General features: G+C 45.3%; 1 pseudogene; it reads left to right on the forward strand.

Annotated features, from left to right (window-relative positions):
• The first annotated feature begins 8 nt into the window (after window positions 1–8).
• On the forward strand, window positions 9–2129 carry LOC127186407 (phosphatidylinositol polyphosphate 5-phosphatase type IV-like; annotated as a pseudogene).
• The last annotated feature ends 7116 nt before the right edge of the window (window positions 2130–9245 follow it).

The raw sequence follows: 9245 nt of genomic DNA on the forward strand, positions 1-9245 counted from the left end.
TGAGGACAGCAAACAAGGTTGACCCTGAGCACAGCGACTACAGGCTCCGCACGCAGACCAGACTGGTCAGAGCCCACAGCAGCCTGGGCCCTAGCAGGCCCCTGGAGCCCCCTTGCTGGGGACGATCACTCCAGTCAGTCAGCCAGATCTTCCTTCAGCTGCCTGGCCGCCATCCGCACCAAGGACGTCAGAAGCAGGAGCTAGCTGGAGGGAAGTCTTCTGGCCAGCGGGGCCCTGCTAGGAGCAGACGAGTTAGCCAGGTACTTCCCAGACTGGAACATTGCTCTCTGTTCGTGGCTACCTGGAACATGCAGGGCCAGAGGGAGCTCCCAGCAAGCCTGGATGCGTTCCTGCTCCCCACTGAGACCGACTACACGCAGGACCTGTATGTCATCGGAGTTCAGGAGGCCTGCTCTGACAGGAGGGAGTGGGAGTCACGCCCACAGGAGACACTGGGCCCTCAGTCTGTGCTGCTGTCCTCAACAGCACACGGGTCCTGTACATGTCCCTGTTCATCTGTAGGGACCTCATCTGGTTCTGCTCAGAGGTCGAACACTCCACAGTAACCACACGAATTGTGTCTCAGATCAAGACCAAGGGTGCGGCCCTGGGCGTCAGCTTCCCCCTTTTCGGCACATCTTTCCTCTTCATCACATCTCACTTCACCTCTGGAGATGGAAAGGTAGTCGAGCAGCTGCTGGACTATAGCAGAAGCATCCAAGCCCTAGCCCTGCCCCGGAATGTGCCAGACACAAACCCCTACCACTCTAGTGCAGGGGATGTCACTACCTGGTGAAGGAGAGATAAGCCTGTTTTTTTTTTAGGATTCCAAGTGTGGGATCAGAACGGTGTTGTGAGAGAACAGGTGAGGTTAATTCACTAGAAGAGCAACCACCTCGTGCAGGAGCTTAATTGTTGTCAGCTGAAAAGATCCCGTTAACAGGCTCCGGGAGGAGATATATAAATGAGCCAGAACTGGAGGTGGGTGCTTTTAGAGACTTGGGATTGATTTGGCTGTTCATCACTGTACTTCGAGATGCGCCTAGAGAGAACCGCTGGAGGGAAGGCTTCAGGGCTCTGGCTCCTGCTGAGGTTCTGGGTTCTGATTATCCCAAGTTCTAGCAAAAGAAATCCTGCGGCTCACGCCTGGAGAATCTTTCCTCAGAACTGATATCCTTAAGGTTTTGTTATTGTGTCCATTAATCCTCATTTCCTATTGTTTTGGTTAGTCGGGTTATAAGTGGCATATGCTCGGTCACTAAGTTGTTAATAAAATATATTGGTTTAAAAACTGAGCCTACAACTCAGTTTGATGAGGTGTTCTGGTTTGGGGACTTCAACTTCCTCCTGAGTGGAGGACAAGTGGCTGGGGAAGCCTTCCTGAAGCAGGACCCAGAGGCGGATGTGCTGGCCCTCCTGCCACATGACCAGCTCACCCGGGAAATGAAGAAAAGGTCCATCGAAGAGGCGGAAATCCACTTTCTCCTGTCCTACAAATTTGACATTGGGAAGGACACCTACAATAGCACCTCCAAGAAAAGGACACCCTCCTACACAGACCGAGTCTTATACAAAAGCGGCCACAAGAGTGACATCTGTCCTATGAAGTACTCCCCTTGCCCTGGGATCAAGACTTCAGACTACCGTCCTGCGTATGGCCTCTTCTGGGTCAAAGTGAGGCCGGGGCGAGACAACATCCCATTAGCTGCCAGCAAGTTTGACCGAGAACTATACGTGATAGAAATTAAAAGATAGATCTCAAAGAACTTCAGAAACAACAAGCACCGAAGAATCAGAGCTCCACTCACTGCCTTGAAGTTACCTCAGGATTGACCACTGCCGCTTGGGGACCAAGGTCACTGGGAAGAGATGGCTTGCTCTTTGGTGTCATGTTGGGGGTCCTGCTATCACCACAGACCCCAGCCCTCAGGACAGCAGTGGGCTGTGGCCAGGACAAGCCTCAGTTATTTATATCATGTTCCCACAGACACATGGCAGGGATTTGTTCTGGGTGGGGCACGCGGACACCACGCACAGCCTCCCACAGAAGCTGCAGACTGAGTCAGGCTTGCCCTGAGCAGCTCCACATGCTACAGCAGCAGTTCCGGCTTCCTGCCCATGAGCACTGAAGTCACTTCAACCCCTTTTATTTCTGTTCTCATGCCAGAGCCCAGGGTCTAGGTCTGTCCTCCTAACATCCCCTTTCCTCCTCTACTGAGGGACCAATCAACCTCTGGGAGAATTCAGAGGACAAAGCCAGGATGTGCCCTGCAGACAGTTTGGCTGGCTTTAAGTTTAAGGCTCTACATTCTGGTCCTAGGCTCCCAGCCCCCAGTTGAGTAGGGACCACCCTCCCCACCAGCCACACCCAGCCATATGAAACTCATGTTTTTTAGGGAGCTTCAGACTTCTTACTTTTACAACCGCTAGCCCCAGAATGGCATTAACAATGGTGTCACCAGGCAGCACCTTGGTAGGCTTCATTCCTTAAAGACAGCATGAGACTCATCATTGCTTTCAGTCTTGCCCTATCCCCTCAGAGACAGAGCCTTGAATGTACAGACACCCAGGGGCATCCACTCTAGTCTTCTAAATTATTTATTTTTCCATATTTATATTTTTTAAATAAATGCATATATTCAAAAAAAAGAAAAATATAGAATATTAGAAGAAACCATAAACTAAATGATGAAACAGATGAGCTTCAGAGTTAGAGTAAATATAAATGTTGAATTTATTTATCTTTGCATTATTATACACCTATAATTTGATAGTATAAACAGTTATTTTACTCGATATTTTGGCGATTTTGAATGTTTGAAATTCGAGTTATAACTGAGAAGTATCATAATCACTCACCGATATTTTGACATTTACCCAATGAGGAAAGGTTTAAGTTTGAAACAGCCTGGCATTTTTAACAGTATCCCTTTATCCCTAGCACTCTAGAGGCAGAGATAGGCAAGATTCTCTAAGTTCCAGGCCAGCCAGGAGACTAAGGGCAAAACTGTGTCAAAAATGCAAAAAACAAAAACAACAAAACACAACCCCAACTAACCAATAAAAAAGGGTGCAATAAATTGGATAGGCTGGGCCAATGAGATGACTTAGGGAGGGCTGAGCTGACCACAAGTTCCTGTTTTGCACCCCGGTTACCTTGGTTACACGGTTCCTCTTGTCCTGGGGACTTTCCATCTACATCATCTTGTATTTTTCCACCTGCCTCTGTACTGTATAAAAGGCCTTGGCCCCTCCTCATTAAGCAGCATTCTCTTAGAATGGATGACCCGCTGTCTTGAGTGTTCTTCAACCTGCAGTCCCTTGCTCGATATGTCGGGGTAATTGCAGCGCGGGCGCTGCAAATAATAGAGTGGTTTGGGGTTGGTATTTGTACATGCTGCCCTTGGATTCATTATGTGTAAAAAAAATCAGATCCTCCTGCCTTGGCCTCTAGCAGAATTGGGATGTAGCCAGTAGGCCTGCACGAAGATTCACCAGTGACCGTGTCTTCATTAGTTAATACTTAATATTGAGAGCAGGTCTCACTATGTGGCCTGAAACTCCTTTTGTAGACCTAGTTGGCCTCCTGGTCTTAGAGATTCAACTGTCTGAGCCTCCAAGGGCTGGGATTAAAGCCATGCAGCATGCCTGACTTGATTCCGTTGTTTCTTAAAAGTCACTCCAGTGTATAAAGAGAACAAACAGCTCGCAATCTGTATTCCTATGGTTTCTGCACTTTGTTATGCTCTCATCAACCCTTTCTATGTGCCCGGCCAACAAATGCACACCCCAGTTTACCTGAAGGAGGCACTAAGGTAGCCCCAGGGAGCAGCTGAGACCAGCACAGAGCACACAGACCTCTCAGTGTCAGACACTGAGTATCAGGAAGTGGGAGGGGAAACGACCTGCGCATGCCCAGTGGGCCTAGATGAAAAGGAACGCCTGCTTTTAAGGAGAAGATCCTTGTTTGCATTAACAAGGACAAAAAAATAAAAGTTGTCTTGTGAGCACTGCAAGCATCATGGTAGGCGCATACTTCCTCACACCTTACACGAGCAGGGTAAAACAGTTTTTACGAAATTGGACAGGCTGGCCTAGATATAATTCTGTAGCTCAGGCGGGTCCTTATTCTTTGGATTTTTCTGCCTCAGCCTTCAAGGAGCTGAGATGTGGGGCCCTGCACCATGGATCTAGAAACAATCATGTGCTAGTTTTTTTAAAAAATGTAAACATTATTTTGTGTAGGGCATTTTCCTACATGTGTATTTGTGAACCATGTGTGTGCAGAGCCCTGCACAAACTGGAAGAGGCCTGAGGTCCTCTGGGACTGTAGTAACAAATAGTTTTGAGCTGTCCTATGGATTCTAGAAATTGAACATTGGTCCTCTTCAAAAACATCCAGTGCTCTGAACCTGATAAGCCAGCTCTCCAGCCCTTTCTTATTAGTGAATTTTTATTCCCAGAAACAATTTGGGCATCGGGCCTAAACATTTCATGGCAGGCTGGTGGGTCTCTGTGAGTTGAAGGTCAGCTTAGTCTACATTGAGATACATAGTGAGAACTTGTCTCAAACAACAACTATGGCTCACAGGAGCTCACTGAATATTCCAAAACAGCTAGAAGGATTAATTCTGAATATGAAGAAATGATGTGGGTCTGGGGATCTGAGGACACAGTTTACTCAGTAGAATGCTTTCCCTGAAGGTGTAAAGCTCTGGGTTTAACCTCTAATGGGGGGGGGGAGGTGGAAAGAAAGATCATGTTTTGCATATTTGATCATTACAGATATCCTATACTATAAATTATGTGCAATTACTATATGTCAACTAAAAATAAAACACTCAGGTCCTGGAGTGATGGCTCAATGTCTAAATGTATTTGCTATTCAGTGAGGAAGAGCAAGTACTGTTAAGTGCACTGGCTACTCTTCTGGAGGAAGGAGAGTTCAATTTCTCAGGGACACAGAAAGACACCCTGTCTCAAAAAACCAAAAACCAAAAAACAAAACCAATTCCCAAAAGGTGGAAGGAATCCAGGAGTGGTACATGCCTATAATCCAGCACACAGTGGGGAGGCTGGGGGAGGGGAAGGGGCAGGTGATCTCTGGGGATCTGAAGTCAGCATGATCTACATAATGAGTTTCTGGCCAGCCAGAGAGAGGGGATGACCCTGTCTCAAAACAGAAACAAACAACAAAATGAAAAGATAACAACCAACTTCCACAAGTTGTCCCCTGACCATCACATACTCTCTTTCTCCCACAAACAAACAAATCCTCAAGACCCCCCCAGTGATCCACCCCTCCACTGTGACTCCACCTTTCCCAACTGCACCTATGGGTGACCCTCTCATTCAAGCTATGGCTGCTTATAAATGTTTTTGTGAAAAACAGTTCATCTCCGCCCAGTCGTAAATTCTGGCAGACAAGCATACAGACACAGAGTCCCAGTTTTCCTGTTAGAGATGGCGGATTCTGAGGCTTACAGCAGACACTGACGGAACAGTGGGAGCTGCAGAGAACAGACCTAGGCCCATCCAACCACACCTGGGGCGTTCCTGCTTGTGACTGGTGCTGCCTGCACCATGATTGGCAGCTCCATGGCAAGCAGGCAGGGATTGGGCTGCACATGCCTGATATCCCCAGCTTGCTTTGTGGCCTAAAGCAGCAAGAGGCTGCTTGGTGGACCAAGCCAAGGAAGCAATCCTTTACTTCCTCCTGCCAACCTTCTCTGAGTCTTGCTACACTGTTTTGTTTGTTTGTTTGTTTTAGGACAGCCACGAGACTACAGTAAGGCTGCAAGCTGATTTAGAATCTTTTTTTTGGTGTAGAATGGCCATTTTCATTAATTCACAAAATAGACAAGAGCAAAGAGAAAAGCCATCCAACCTGTGTTCTCTGTGCCTTTCAGAGAACATGGAGTTGTTCCTTTGGCCACATAGAGGAGATGGTTCAATACAAATGCTTTGAATGTCATCATGGCAAGAGGGAAGGGTCTAAACAAGCTAAAGTTAAGGGCAGGATTCTTGCCAAGACCTTAGAGCTGATGACCTAGCTGAGACAGCTTCCTAAAACAGGTAAGGGAACCTGCTGAGAAAGAAGCCTAAGAGAAAGGCTATGGGCTCAGCTGGATGGCCTGGGCCCCAGAGACACACTCTACTTTTTGAACTAAGAGACACCCTAACTTGCTGGAGCCTATCTATTGCCTTATGTCAAAAGAACATGTAAAACAACAAAACAAAAAGCCAGACTGTAAAATAAAAAAAAGTTAAACCCTATTCTCAGAAGTAGAAGAGATCCCTGCAGCAAAGCTACTCCACACAGGCAGGAACTCAAGGTAAGGTGGTGGAACAGAACCAGTGGCTGAGTTTCCATCTCAGTGGGCCATCTGGTGGGGCAAGATACTCCTCTGTGGAATTTTGATCCATTTCCAAAGTTCTGATTCACCAGAATTGAAGGATGATTATGATATGATTGGAGAAATTTGGGGGTAAATCAAGCAAAGCCTGTAAAAGGTTTCATGGCTTCAAATAATTTTATTCCCAAAGTGCTGAAAGAGGTCCTTCACTCTCAGGAAGTAGGGGCAAGCCCTATACAGGAAATGTGAAGATGCTGAGATGGGCAAGTCAATGCCTGAGGCTCTTCAGGGCTTTTATTAAAATCAGGACAGTGAAATAATATAAATGTAATGCAACATCTGTGGTTGGAGAGATGGTTGGAGCACTGGTTGCTCCTGTGGAGCATCCACATTGGCTTCCCATCACCCACATGCTGGATCACACTAACCGTAACTCCAGCTCTGGGGATCTGATGCCCTCTTCTTGCTTCTAAGAGTGCCAAGAAGACTAATGGTACAGACAGACAGACAGACAGCCAAAACACTCACACACATAAGTAGTGATAAATCATTAACAAAAATTAAACCTGTTAAAAATGTTGTTGTTGTTGAAACAAGGTCTCACTGTGTATCCTAGAAGTTGATCTGTAGATCAGGCTGGCCTTGAACTCAGAGGTCTGTCTGCCTCCACCTCCTGAGTGCTAGGATTAAAGACACTTACCACAGTACCTCAATGTATTTGAATCTTGAAAGGATATCTAGAAAGATCTGAAAGAGATATTTTGATACATTTAAAACACTCAAGAATCATGACAGAGGTATGTAGACCTGAGTGAGTTCAAGGCCAGCCAAGTCTACATAGTGAGTTCCTGGACAGACAAAAGTATACAGAGCTTCCCTGTCTCAAAAAAAATGTAAACCAAGACAATAAATAGATGAATAATTTAATTAAAACCATCAAGAAGGAGCTGGTGATGAGCTGTTGGACAGAAAGAAGTGTGAAGAAAGAAGTAATGGTATGGTATTGGTAAAAGCCTAGTTCTTCATATATGCTTAAGTGTGCAGGTGGGTGCTGAACATGTGGAAGTATGAATATAGGTCGTAGTAATCCGTTCTCTCCCTCTACACCATCCCACCATGTGTGTCCTTGGGACTTGGCAGCAAGTGCTTTACCAGTCACACATACACTTCTTTTCTGAGACTGATTCATAGTACATAACTCTGGCTGGCCTGAAACTTGCTGTATAGAAGATCAGACCTCAAACTCATAGTGGTCTTTATGTCCCTGAGAACTGGGATTAAATTGCGTGCTTGGAATATATAAAAAATGTTTGGAATATATAATGTTTTTGGGTGTGTGTATTTATGTCCAGTACGTATCACTGAGTTTCCCCAAAGTTTACCTATTAAATTTATTATTTTTATTTTAAACTTTACTTATTTTTGTTTTGTACATGTAGGTGTTTTGCCTTACCTGTATGTCTGTGCAGCATGTGTTCATGCAGTACTTACTATGGCCAGAAGAGGCATTAGATTCCATGAAGCTGGAGTAACAGTTGTGAACCTTTAGATGCTGAAGAATGGACCCTGTATGGGAAGTAAACCTTATTATAATGAGTTATTTGGGTACAATACCTCATATTAGAGTAGAAATATATTATTTCTGTACCACATGTCCAGCAACCTGTCAAATTCTTGTGTAATAGCCTTAGAAGTCTTTATTATAATTAGGGGTGGGTGTTTCAATGGTGTCTCTCACTCTGTAACTCGGACAAAGCAAAAATTCCAGTAAACTTGTGAATTTGTAAATTTATTTGGCATTTGAGAAAAGGTGTCCTTATATTGCCTACTCTGGCCTCCAACTCCCAGCAATCCTCCTGACTCGGTCATGTAAGTAATGAAAGCACATGGGTACAGCACTATACCTGGCTTGGATTTATAAATTTCTTATCTGAAACTAAGTTCAGAATGTGTGTTATCCAGCCATCAGTATTCCAGTGAGTTCACACTAAGAACAAGAATGATACTTGAATCCTAGAAACCAGTTAATATGGAGAGGGATAGTGTTCTCCATGCTAATCAGACACCTACATTCTGAGTGATGCTTTATTGCTTGTCTTCTCACCACCATTTTTACACACACACACACACAAAAGGAATGTACTATGGGTATCCTAGAAATTAATCAGGAGCTGGTCAATTGCATACAAAGATTCAGGCTGAGATTGACACAGCTTCACTCTTGCCAGACAAGAATGAGACCATAATACTGATGCAGGTAAGGACAGGATATGGGTCTCCCACCAGGTTCTCATAGGAGTGAGTCCCTGAGAAGCTGCCAGACAGCTCACAAATTTTGTCTAAATTTAGCCAAATAGTATAGGGAAAAAAAGAGCCCAGCAGTTTTCTTGGAAAGATTAATGGTTTCTTACACAGTTTACACTGCCTTTAACACCACAGCTCAGGAAAACCAAAATGCAATTAATATGGCTTTTGACAGTGCCAAACCCACAGACCATGATGAGAAGCCTGTCACAGGAACAGGCAAGCTACACAGGATGTCTTAAGAACATTGAGGAGGCCTTCTTTGGCCTATCAAATGGCTAGCCCTCTAGCCAGCTCTTGTTTGTCTTTCAATGGCATGATCCAGAAGGAGGCTTCAATAGACAGGTACTCTGGACCTGAATTCCACAAGGAAATAAGGATTCACCCCTCATCTTTGATGAGGCACTGCATGAAGTCCTGGGTGAGTACAGGTTTGCCCACCACAAAGTCAGTCTCTTATAGATGGCCTCCTTTTGGCAGCTCCAAACCGGGAGGTTTGTCATCAGGCCATAGCAGACCTACTACAGGAACTCTCCTGGTTGGGCTACTGAGAATCAGCTAAAAAGGCACAACTGTGTCAACAAG

Source organism: Acomys russatus, unplaced genomic scaffold (assembly GCF_903995435.1).
Source record: "Acomys russatus unplaced genomic scaffold, mAcoRus1.1, whole genome shotgun sequence".
Lineage (NCBI taxonomy): Eukaryota > Metazoa > Chordata > Mammalia > Rodentia > Muridae > Acomys > Acomys russatus.